Source organism: Sus scrofa, chromosome X (genome assembly GCF_054392235.1).
Source record: "Sus scrofa isolate SSC_HxYL_T2T_F1_AM1 chromosome X, Sscrofa_HxYL_maternal_Yorkshire_Landrace_v2.0, whole genome shotgun sequence".
In the NCBI taxonomy this organism is placed as follows: domain Eukaryota; kingdom Metazoa; phylum Chordata; class Mammalia; order Artiodactyla; family Suidae; genus Sus; species Sus scrofa.
In genome coordinates this window covers 133,216,605-133,228,689 of record NC_139401.1, presented here as the reverse complement: position 1 = coordinate 133,228,689, position 12,085 = coordinate 133,216,605, and the positions used below count along the sequence as shown (strand labels likewise).

The following is a 12,085-nucleotide window of genomic DNA, read 5'->3' as shown; positions in this document are numbered from 1 at the left end:
ATAACTACATTAACTGTCAAAGGACTAAAGGCACAAAAGCCTGGGGTTGTCAAAACTGGGCACAAAAGATGAGCAAACCAACAGGATGCTCGCTTTCATTATTAAGACACAGACAGCTTCTAAGTAAAAGAAGGGAAACTCTAATGATATAAAGCTCGAAGGACTAATGAATATCAAAGACTTAATATTACTAGAGAAAAAGAGAGATATTTCATGATAGAGGAGTCCATCAGGAAGACATATTAATCCTAAATAGGTTATACACCTAAGTACAAAGTTTCAAAACAAAGTAAGAACTGAAAGAAGACACAAGGAAACCTACATTTACAGCCGGTGAGCTAAAACACCCCTCTATCAGGAATCAGCAGAGCAAGTAAAGAGAAAATAAGTAAGGAGATTGAAGACTTGCTACACTGCCAACGAACTTGGCCCCATTGGTTTACAGAACACTGGGCCCAGCAACTGTAGAACACACCTTTTTTTTTCATTCTACCTTTAACAGTCATAACGGACCAAAATGTACTGGGCCATAAGACCGGTTTCAGAAAATTTAAAGCATTAAAATCATACAGATTATGTTCTCTGATCAAAACAGAATGAAATTAGAAATCAATAATCCATCCATCAATCAATCAATCTCTGGAAATCCCTCAAATACTTGGAAATTAAATAACTTACTTCTCAATAATTTCTGGGTCAAAGAAGAAGCATTTGGAAAAGGTTTAAACAAGGACAATTATACAGTATTTCTAACGGAATGATAATGAATATTAATTTTTAATTCCCACAACTTCAATAATCTAATTGTACTTTATTAAAGTTGCATTATGCATATTTATGGTGTTATATATTTCATCAAGAAAAGTCATATCTTTATAATTACTCAAATCACTTTTTCATTTTCCTAAGATTTATATGTTCTTCATATAGAAAAGAAACTGTACTGTGCTTAGTAGTTAACAAAAATGTGTATAATCATTACATAGAAAATACTGTGTTTACTGATGAATATAAAAGACAATCTAAATAAATGGAAAGATATGTCATATCCCAGGACAGGATATCTCAATCTCGTAAATTTGTCAGAATCTCCCCAACGAATCTACAAATTAATGTAACTGATCAAAAGCCATCAGATTTTTTGTTTTCGTTTGGTTTTCTATATAACTTCACAAGTTGATTACAAAATTCCCATGGAAAGCAACAAGTCAGAACTAGCCACCAAGCCTTCTTGTAAAGCTATTTAGTGTTTAGGTCAATGGATGATGGGGTAAAAGCTAAGTAGAGAATAATGGGACCGAAGAGACCCATTAGGAACAGACCCACGCATAAATTGAAACTTGTGACAAGAGAAGCATTAAAATTTTGAAATGTCTACCATGGAATGCGTGTGTTTTAATAGAGCCCTTTCTGTATACTGGGGCAACAAAATTTGCTTGAAAGCTATTCAGACACAGGAGCCAAGTTTTATATATCTTTGATATTTCCCACAACACCCGGTTCTACACAGAGGAAACATTCAAAACATACCATTCCATTCTCTTGCCAGAATCTCCAAATATATTCTCAGATTATATGAAGTATAAGGGGCAGGATTCGATTTTGGCTCCACCATTTATCAGTTACATGCCCTTGTGCAAATTAAATGAAGTTTCAATCTCCTTGTCTGTAAAATGGAGATAATAATAATACCCATCATTTCACAGGCTTGTTGTAAAAATTAAATGAGGGTGCAAATTACTCTGGCACAGTGGTAAATGCCCAGCACTAAATAAATGTTAATTATTATTAAAACACACACATACACACACTAGGAGTTCTCTTGTGGCACAGCGGGTTAAGGATCCTGCATTGTCACCGCAGCGGCTTGGGTTGTTTCTGTTGTGCAGGTTCAATCCCTGGCCCAGGAGCTTCCACATGCTGTGGGTGTGCCCCCCCAAAAAAACCCCACTAAATATCGGCGGACCTTTCTTTTCCCTTAGTAAAGGTAGGCACAGACACCTGTTAATTACTGAGTCCTTTCCACTTAGTAATTCATTTCCCAACAAAAAAGACTTCGAAACTTACACCCAGGAAAGAACATGCAAAGACTGAAAAAAGAAAATGGTTAATTAATTAAAAGTTCTCAGGCCAAAAGCAGCCAGTCTTCCTATGCAAAATAATAATTATTTCATTCAGAATAGCAGAATGTGCTGAGTGCCTTTTTCCAAAATCTCGACAATTGTATTACTTAAGTATAATACAAAGGTCAGGGAGTGCCCTTCAGGGCTCAGTGGTTAACGAACCTGACTAGGATCCATGAGAATGCAGGTTCGATCCCTGGCCTCTCGTTCAGTGGGTTGGGGATCCAGCGCTGCCGTGAGCTATGGTGTAGGTCGCAGATGCAGCTCAGATCTGGTGTTGCTGTGGCTGTGGTGTAGGCTGGCAGCTGTAGCTCTGATTTGACCCCTAGCCTGGGAATTTCCATATGCCACGGGCGCAGCCCTTAAAAAAGCAAAAACAAAACAGAACAAAACAGAGGTCAAATGGTCACGAGGGTGATGCTTGCAAAGATTTCTTCTTTGGGGGAAGGCAAGGCTACTTTCAGTTTTCTGGTGTGTGTGTGTGTGTGTGTGTGTGTGTGTGTGTGTGTGTGTGTGTGTGCATGTGTGTGCACGCACACACATGCACATGCACCTACACACATAATTTTATTTTAGTTCACAAGAAAACACACTGAATATAGATGGATTATGAGAATAGAAGATAAACTGATTTCTGCAACTAATCCTTGGCTCTTCGAGATTGAGAATCACTTATGCAGATACTTTCTAGTGTGACAATTAGGATGGCAGAAGTCATCGGTGTTCAGCTGGGGTAAGGTCCACAGTCAAAGGAATCTTCACTCAGTTTCTCAGTGTCATAACTGCCAGAAGCAAATACATCGCTGCACGCACAGTTGAGGTTCTGTATCAATCTTCTCTGGATACAAGTCACTTGCTAATCAAATCTGAGCTTCTGTTGCCAATGCCCTTGAAACATTGTGTAGGTGTCCCGTGTGGGCTCTAGGTGACACACATCACATGGGCCATCACCTCCCAGGACAAATAGTTCAGGACTAAATGACACTAAAGGCTTAATGCTCAGTTAGAATCCAAGTGAGCACGTCCTGAGAAGTATTCCCGGACTCCAGGAAGCCAGCGTGTTCAGTCTTCGCTCATCCCTGGCCTGCTTTAAAGACTCTCTGAGTTGTTACACTCTGCACTTGGAGAAAGGAGAAAACAGGCTGATGAGCAACAGAGTAGCAAGAGCTTGGCTTTCTCCCGCTGCAAACCTAGGGCAGCGGAAAGGCTTAGAATAAAGACTCCAACGCTGTGATGAAAGGAATTACTTGCATATCTCAGGGCTGCCTGCTCTGCTCGAGGATTTATAAAGTCCAATTTTAATGATGTTCCTTGTGAAATGTCTACACTTGTTGCAGTCTTCAGGTCAGAAAAACAGTAACATTTGCCCAGGACTAGGAGTCCAAGCTCCCTTTAGCCTTCCTCCCAAGACTACATTGCTTATTTCCTGGAAAGTCTCAGGTTTTCTGACACTTCCCAGTGGATTTTTCATGTGTTCAATCAATGCAGAGGCCACTGGAAAAAGACATAGTGTCAGCCACTTTATGTATATTAACTTAATTCTTACAAAAACTTTGACAAGTAGGTATTACAATCCAGATTTTACATTTGAGATCATTGAGACTCACAAATAAAATATTGTATAGGGAACAGGACTGGGTAGGGGGGGAAACATCCAGAGGTGTCTTGGGGTGATGGAACTTTGGGAGGTTAAATTTTTTTGGCATTTTTATTTTTTTCATTTTTTATTTAATTTTTTAATTTATTTTTATTACTCAATTTATTGCATTTGTAGTTGTACAATGATCATCACAATCCAGTTTTATAGGATTTCCATCCCACAACCCCAGAGCATCCCCCCACCCCTCAAAGTGTCTCCTTTGGAAACCATAAGTTTTTCAATGCCTGAGAGTCAGCATCTGTACTGCAAAGAAATTCATTCTGTCCTTTTTTAAGATTCCACATGTCAGTGATAGCATTTAATGCTGGTGTCTCATTGTATGGCTAACTCATTCAGCATGATAATTTCTAGGTCCATCCATGTTGCTAAAAATGCTGGTATTTTGTTCCTCTTAATGGCTGAGTAATATTCCATTGTGTATATGTACCACATCTTGATCCACTCCTCTGTCGATGGACATTTAGGTTGTTTCCATGTTTTGGCTATTATAAATAGTGCTGCAGTGAGCATCTGAGTACATGTGTCTTTGCGAGTCGTGGTTTTCTCTGGATAGATGCCCAGGAGTGGGATTGCTGGATCAAATGGTAGTTCTATTTTTAGTTTTCTGAGGAATCTCCATCCTGTTTTCCACAGTGGTTGCACCAATTTACAATCCCACCAACAGTGTACTAGTGTTCCTTTTTCTCCACACCCTCTCTAGCACTTATTGTTTGTAGACATTTTAATGATGGCCATTCTGGCTGGTGTAAGGTGGTACCTCATCGTGGTTTTGATTTGCATTTCTCTAATCAAGAGTGATGTTGAACATCTTTTCATGTGTTTTTTGGCATCTGTATGTCTTCTTTGGAGAACTGTCTATTTAGATCTTCTGTCCATTTTTTGATGGGGTTGTTTGGTTTTTTGTTTTTTGTTTTTTTTGGTGTTGAGTGGTAGGAGGTGTTTATAAATTTTGGAGATTAATCCCTTGTCAGTCAATTCATTTGCAAATGTTTTCTCCCATTCTGTGGGTTGTCTTTTCATTTCTTTTAGGGTTTCCTTGGCTGTGCAGAAACTTTTAAGTTTAATTAAGGCCCATTTGTTTATTTTTGTTCTTACTGTCATTACTCTAAAAGGTGGATCTGAGAAGATGTTGCTGTCGTTTATGTCAGAGAGGGTTTGGCCTATGTTTTCCTCTAAGAGATTTATAGTATCCGGTCTTACATCGAGGTCTATAATCCATTTTGAGTTTATTTTTGTGTATGGTGTTAGGGAGTGTTCTAATCTCATTCTTTTCCATGGGGCTGTCCAGTTTTTCCAGCACCATTTATTGAACAGGCTGTCTTCTCTCCATTGTATAGTCTTGCCTCCTTTGTCATAGATTAGATGACTGGAGGTGCATGGGTTTAATTCTGGGCTTTCTATCCTGTTCCACTCATCTATATTTCTGTCTTTGTGCCAGTACCATACAGTTTTGATGACTGTTGCTTGGTAGTATAGTCTGAAGTCAGGAAGCCAGATTCCTCCAGCTCCATCTTTCTTTCTCAGGATGTCTTTGGCTATTCTGGGTCTTTTGTGCTTCTAAACAAACTTTAAAATATTTTGTTTGAGTTCTGTGAAAAGTGTCCTAGGTAATTTGATAGGGATTGCATTGAATATGTAGATTGCCTTGGGTAGTATAGTCATTTTGATTATGTTGACTCTTCGAATCCAAGAGCATGGTATGTCTTTCCATCTATTTGTGTCATCTTTGATTTTTTTCATCACAGTCTTATAGTTTTCAGAGTAGAGGTCTTTCTTCTTTTTAGGTAGGTTTACTCTTAGGTATTTTATTCTTTTGGATGCAATGGTAAATGGGATTGCTTCCCTAATTTCTCTTTCTGATCTTTCATTGCTAATGTATAGAAATGCAGTCAATTTCTGTGTCTTAATTTTCTATCCTGTGACTTTGCCAAATTCATGGATGAGCTCTAACAGTTTTCCGGTAGAGTCTTTAGGATTCTCTAGATATAGTATCATGTCATCTGCAAATAGTGATAGTTCTACTTCTTCCTTTCCAATCTGGATTCCTTTTATTTCTTTTGCTTCTCTGATTGCTGTGGCTAGGACTTCCAAAACTATGTTGAAGAGTAGTGGCGAGAGTGGACATCCCTGTCTTGTTCCTGATCTCAGGGGGAATTCTTTCAGCTTTTCACCATTGAGAATGATGTTCACTGTGGGTTTGTCATATATGGCCTTTATTATGTTCAGGTAGGTTCCCTCTATGCCTACTTTCTGAAGGGATCTTATCAGAAATGGGTGTTGGATTTTGTCAAAGGCTTCTTTGGCGTCTATTGAGAGGATCATGTGGTTTTTATTCTTCAGTTTGTTAATGTGGTGTATCATACTCATAGATTTGCAGATATTGAAGAACCCTTGCATCCCTGGGATAAATCCCACTTGATCATGATGTACGATCCTTTTAATGTATAGTTGGATGCGGTTTGCTAGTATTTTGTTGAGGATTTTTGCATCTATGTTCATCAGTGAAATTGTCTTGTAATTTTCTTTTTTTTTGTGGTATCTTTGGTTTTGGTATCAGGGTGATGGTGGCCTCATAGAATGAGTTTGGGAATGTTCTTTCCTCTGCAATTTTTTGGAATAAATTCAAAAGGATAGATGTTAGCTTTTCTCTAAACGTTTGATAGAATTCACCTGTGAAGCCATCTGGTCCTGGACTTTTGTTTGTTGGAAGGTTTTTAATCACGGTTTCAATTTCAGTACTTGTGATTGGTCCATTCGTCTTTTCTATTTCATCTTGGTTTAGTCTTGGAAGATTGTCCTTTTCTAAGAATTCGTCCATTTCCTCTAGGTTGTCTGTTTTATTGGCATATAGTTGCTTGTAGTAGTCTCTTGTGATCCTTTGTATTTCTGTGATGTCTGCTGTAACTTCTCCTTTTTCATTTCTAATTTTATTGATTTGAGTCCTCTCTTTTTTGGCATTTTTAAAGTTTGTCTAGTTAGTATGTGTGAGATTCAAAATTGAGAAACATCTTTCAAAAAATAAGAGGAGAGCCAGTGTTGAACAGTGAAGAGTCTGGGCTCTGGAATCAACAGGACCTGGCTTCAAATTCCTATTCTATCTCTTTATAATTGTGTGACCTTTGGTGAGTTCTTTAACTCTTGTGAGTCTCAATGATCTCAATTATAAAATCTGGATTATAACACCTACATGTCAAGGTTTTTGTAAGAATTAAGTTAATATACATAAAGTGGCTGGCACTATGTCTGGGACACAGTAGCCATTCAATTCAGATAGGTAGAGCTATTGAGATCGACATAGCAGTTTAAAATCTAAAGGTTGTGAGGAAGCTGCAGTCTTTTCAAGAGAAGGAAGCAATGAGAAAAACTTGGCAATACAGAGAGGTTTCTTGATGCCATTGTTGGGGAGGAAGGAGAGAACTGTGCAGTGGGCCAGCTGGTGAACCTAATGTGTCATGGACAAGTGGTGTCTCGGGTCTGGGTACAGTCAGGTCATCAGGATGCCTAATGGATATCCTCACAGGAGCGACATGAGCTGGAAGAACAGGATTCTGCAGAGGCTCCTGGCTGCACAGAAGCCTGACTTTCTTCAGCAGCAGGCAGCGGCCCATCTGAAGGCATGGGGATGAGGGCATGGTCAGACTGATCCTTTCTTGGAGTTTTTCTGGGCCCCAAGGATGGTCAGAGGTACGAAGGATGTTGGCCAGAAAAAGAAGTTGACTTGTTGGACCATAATGTAAAGATTAACCAAGTAAAGAAGGTGTGGGCAGGGATGGGGGAGGTTCACGGAGCAAAAACAATTCGGCTGTCAAGTGGCTGGAGTGCACTGGAGGAGAGCAAAGAGCAAGGGTACTGCAGAAAGGACAATGGAAGAAGAGGAGGTTGGGGTGTCCCTGGGCACAACCAAGTTGAGAATGACTCCAGGAGTTTCTGATAATACCAAAGACAGTCAGGAATACCATTCTGTTTCATGGGGAGAGAGAGAGAGAACACGAGCGAGCCTGTCTTCACCCTTCCACCTCCCAAGAGGCTGAGGTGAACCAGTACGAGCTCTATACCCACGGGAAAAGCTGCCCCCTCTGTGGGCTGCCTGAATCCCAGGCAGTCCCTGGGAGGCCTGGTGAGCATGTTGGCAGATTCAGTCCTATTTCAGCTGCAGCCAGAACGGCACTCCCCTCCCACTGCCCTGCCAGTCCATCAGTCAGTTCAGCCAGACTGACAGAGAGAAGGAAACCCCTGTGGCCTCCACCACGCAATAATGGCCAGAAAGTGTTTGACTCATGTAAACATCATTTCCAATGTTTATACAGAATGTGAAAGAAAACCAGAGAGGGTCTGAGGAGAAGCAGAATGTAGTGGTTACATTATTTGTTTATTTTCAAGTAAAAACCTCAAAGTATTTAAAATGACATTGCGGAAGACAACCCACCATATATTTGTAGTTATAAAATTTGCTGAGTATTATCAGGGATCAACTCTTTCTTTATACAGAGAGACACACATTTTTCTTTTTTAATAAACAATTGCTCAAGAAAAGCGGTCTTCCAAATCTCTATAGGATGCTGGGGTTTCCTTTAAGTTGAATGAAGTCATCTTCTCTTACTCATATAAGGTTGATTAAAGATATTTAATCAGCAATAAAGAATGAAATATTTAAAATTCTCACATAGACAGTAATGACTTTAAATGCAAAAACATATTAACCAAGTCAATGGAATTTTCCAATTTATTTTCGATCACAACCTTCTTCAAAAATTATAAGCTCATAAGATTACATTTCATCAGTTATTCATCCATCTTAAGGGAATGGAATTTTCCAAAGGAGAAAATCAACACTGGAAATAACCTAGAGTGGACCACGTAGTATGTGCCACGTACCACGCCAAATAAGCCCAGAAAGGCAGGTGGCAAAGTCAAAAAGAGATCCAGAATCAGCCTTCCTGACTCCTTCGCTTTTCTCAAACATGAGTTCTTTCGGCCCAGGTGCTGGCCTGGGTGAGGTGGTGGGCAAAAAGCCAAGCAATGAAGAAAATGACTGGACGGCACAGGGCACGCACGCCTACGCAGCGGAAATGCCCACTCTTCACTGGACCAAAGCTGAGGCTCATTCTCTGCATAGGTTATGGCCTCTTCTGAGGACAAGGCCAAGTCAATGGTGTCCACTGCTGAGTCTGTATTCCCAGCACCCCAGGCTGTTCCTGGCAGAAAGCGCAGGCTGGAGAAATGTTTGGAGAGGGAATAAATGGAGAAACACTGAGTCTTACCTGCCAAAATGCTGGTGAGCAGCCAAAGGCTGCTGAGCACCTCTCGCCCAGCTAATCCTGTTCCTAAGACAGGTTTGGGGGGGGGGGGAGGCAAACCCAGGTCTTCAGAGAAACAAAGTCGGATCTAAAAGTGCATCTCTTATTGGTTTTGCACTTTGGGGAATTCTGTCCAGCATGTTCTCTCAGCCTGAGGCAATAAGGAATACGAAAAGGCAAAAGATTCGTATAACCTTCACCATTCTGGCAGAATATTTCCCGATTCGACATGGTACAATCCAGACTGACCCTGGCCCTGAAAGAGATTGGCAATCCATTGCATTCCTCACCCTAGTTTTATTCCAATTACATCTCTGGATCTCCTATAAAACCTTCCCATGGTCCTGCCCATTTGGAAATGTCAGGAATTCATTTCATCCCAGTCCCCACTGTACCTGGGCAGCATACAGACAGGACAGACATCTACATGCACCCACTGATTCAATGCAAGGGAATAATCCCTGCTGGACTAGAAGCGTCACAGCAGGTGGTATCGGAGATGGCTGTGTAATGGGCATGGAGGACTTGAGCTGGCGGGCGGAAGAACACCACAGCAGAAAACACAGCCTGAGTAAAGGGCATCCAGGTGAGACGGCAAGACGGTAACATGTGGTTACATGGTTACACATGCTTACAGGGCTTCTTGCCATGTGAACTTGAGCAAGTTATTTAACCTCTCTGAGCCAGAGAGTCCTCGTCTGTAAAAGGGGAATGATAACAGCACCACCTCACGGGGCTGTTGCAAAGATTCTCTGACATAACGGATGCCCAAGTGCCTACCCTACTTCTGGGGATGGGATGTACAGGGCGGCAACAGGAGTAATACTGCACTGGATGTTTGAAAACTGCCGAATAAGTAGGGATTTTGTGGGGGGAGGGGGTTAATTTGGGTTTTTTGTTTGTTTGTTTGTTTGTTTGTTATTTGCTTTTATAGGGTTGCGCATGTGGAATATGGAAGTTCCCAGGCTAGGGGTCGAATCCAAGCTACAGCTGCCAACCTAACCTACACCATAGCCACAGTTCATAGCAATGCCAGATCCCCGGCCTACAGATCTAGGCCAGGGATCGAACCCGCATCCTCATGGATACTAGTCAGATTCATTTCCGCTGCCCCACAATGGGCACTCTGCCTAATAAGCAGCTCTTCAAAGTTCTCATAACAAGGAAACAAAATTTAACTATGAGAGGTAATGGATATTAACTGAATTTATTGTGGTCCTCTTTTCACAAATCTATACATATATCAAATCATTAGGCTGTACAGCTTAAGTTTATACAATGCTATGTGTCAATTATGTCTCAATAAAGCTGAAAAGAATGTTTTCAAACTACAGCTGAAGTAGTTGCCTGAGGCTACACGGCCAGAATTGGGATTCCAATGAGTCTACACAACTGTTTCACCACCTCCTTCTGCACTGCCTTTCAAACGTCAGGGAAGATGAGCGCTCCCTGCCTCGCTGTGCTACTCCTGCTCGCTCTCTTCTTAAACTCCGGGGTGATTACCCTGAAAGCTCTCTAAATTCTTTTGGAGGCCACCCCACCCGACGGAGAAGATAGCATATGAATAAAGGGGACACGTCCGAGCTCTCCAGCCCTTGCCTGGGTGGCACATGAAACTCCCAAGTAAACTGCATGCTCGTCCATGGGCAAACTGAGTGTCCCTGCCACAGGCGTGTCCTCCAGAATCCCAAGGCCACCTAGGAATTCGGCTGATCAACAACAGGGAGGTAACCTGAAGTCCACTCCTGCCCCTTCCTCATTTCTCAACAAACTCAACATTTCTTTCCCTGGGCTGCACCAACAGGGCTTCTCCAGCATTAACTTCCACATCCACTGTGCGATCGTTCTCTAAAGAAGCAGGAAGTCAAATTCTTCATCTTTACCAAGATATGAGCAGAGAAAAATCCCAGTTGCCCGACCAAACTCCCCAGTACGAGCATCATCCAGCTAGTCCTGCAAATGCAGGCTGCTAAGCTCCCTTCTCTGCCCTTCTCCCTTCTCTCCCTTCTCTGCCCCCGTCTGGGCCCATGTGAGCAGCATCCACAGCCTGACAGCGGATCCTGCCTCTGCACCGTGGCTCACACCCCACTGCTCCAGTCTATCTCCCAAGCCAGACCTCAAGTTCAGCCCCTTTCACCTCAAGCCCTGCGGCCACTTCCCCCTCGTTCGTCTCCACTCCTGCCCCTCTCCAGTCCATCCTCCCCTGTCAGCCAGCCTGATCCTGTCCCGCCTCCCAAAGCCCTCCCCTGGGTCCTCCGCCGTCCCAAACTTAACGGAGCGGCCCCGATCTCCACAGTAAGTAACTCAGCTGATTCTTGCAACATCTTTAGGCGGCAACATGCGAATGTTACCGTCTCAGCATCTCAGAAAACCGAGGCACAGAAACGGAGCCCGAGAGCACCCAGCTAGTAAGCGGCACATCCGAGATCTGGATCCAGAGAGGCTGGTACGCTGCCTTCCATCCCCATGTCACTGTGCCCTGTGCGTATTAAAACGTAGGCATCCTCGGGGCAGGGGACTTTTACTCTGCTTTCTATACCTCAAGTACCCAGAATTATTCTCCACACACACAAAGCACTGGGTACTTATTCCTATTCCCAATGTATCTGCAGAGACGAGGCTGACATAGGCTCTGCTCTAGGAAAGTTCACCATCAACAAGGGGAAGCATTTAGACCATTCATTCTAACTCCTCAATTAAAAAAGGATTCCATTAAGTTAAAACAGTCTGTGTCTGGAGTTCCTGCTGTGGTGCAGTGGAGTTCCAACTGCAGCAGCTCAGGTGGCTGCCGAGGTGCAGGTTCCACCTCCAACCTGGGCACAGTGGGTTAAGGATCTGGTGTTGCCACAGCTGCAGCCTAGGTCGAAGCTGTGGCTCAGAGTCAATCCCTGGCCCGGGAACTTCCATATGGTGAGGGTGTGGCCATAAAAACAAACAAACAAACAAACAAAAATGTACAACTGAAAAATACCTTAAACTTTTCAATTTAGTTACCAAGAGTATAT

General features: G+C 42.3%; 1 protein-coding gene across 4 annotated transcripts in view; it reads right to left on the bottom strand.

Moving 5' to 3' along the window:
- PASD1 (PAS domain containing repressor 1) overlaps positions 1 to 12,085 on the bottom strand; it is a 94,166-nt gene that overhangs the window by 62,864 nt on the left and 19,217 nt on the right. The window contains exon 1 of one of the 4 annotated variants that reach the window (XM_085007588.1): positions 2,286 to 2,438. The exons of 1 other annotated variant lie outside the window; for it this stretch is intronic. The gene's annotated coding sequence lies outside the window, so the exon portion shown is untranslated. Of the gene's footprint in view, positions 1 to 322; positions 465 to 2,285; positions 2,439 to 12,085 lie in introns of those variants that run through there. 2 more of the 4 variants (XM_085007589.1, XM_085007587.1) reach the window with 2 other exon arrangements.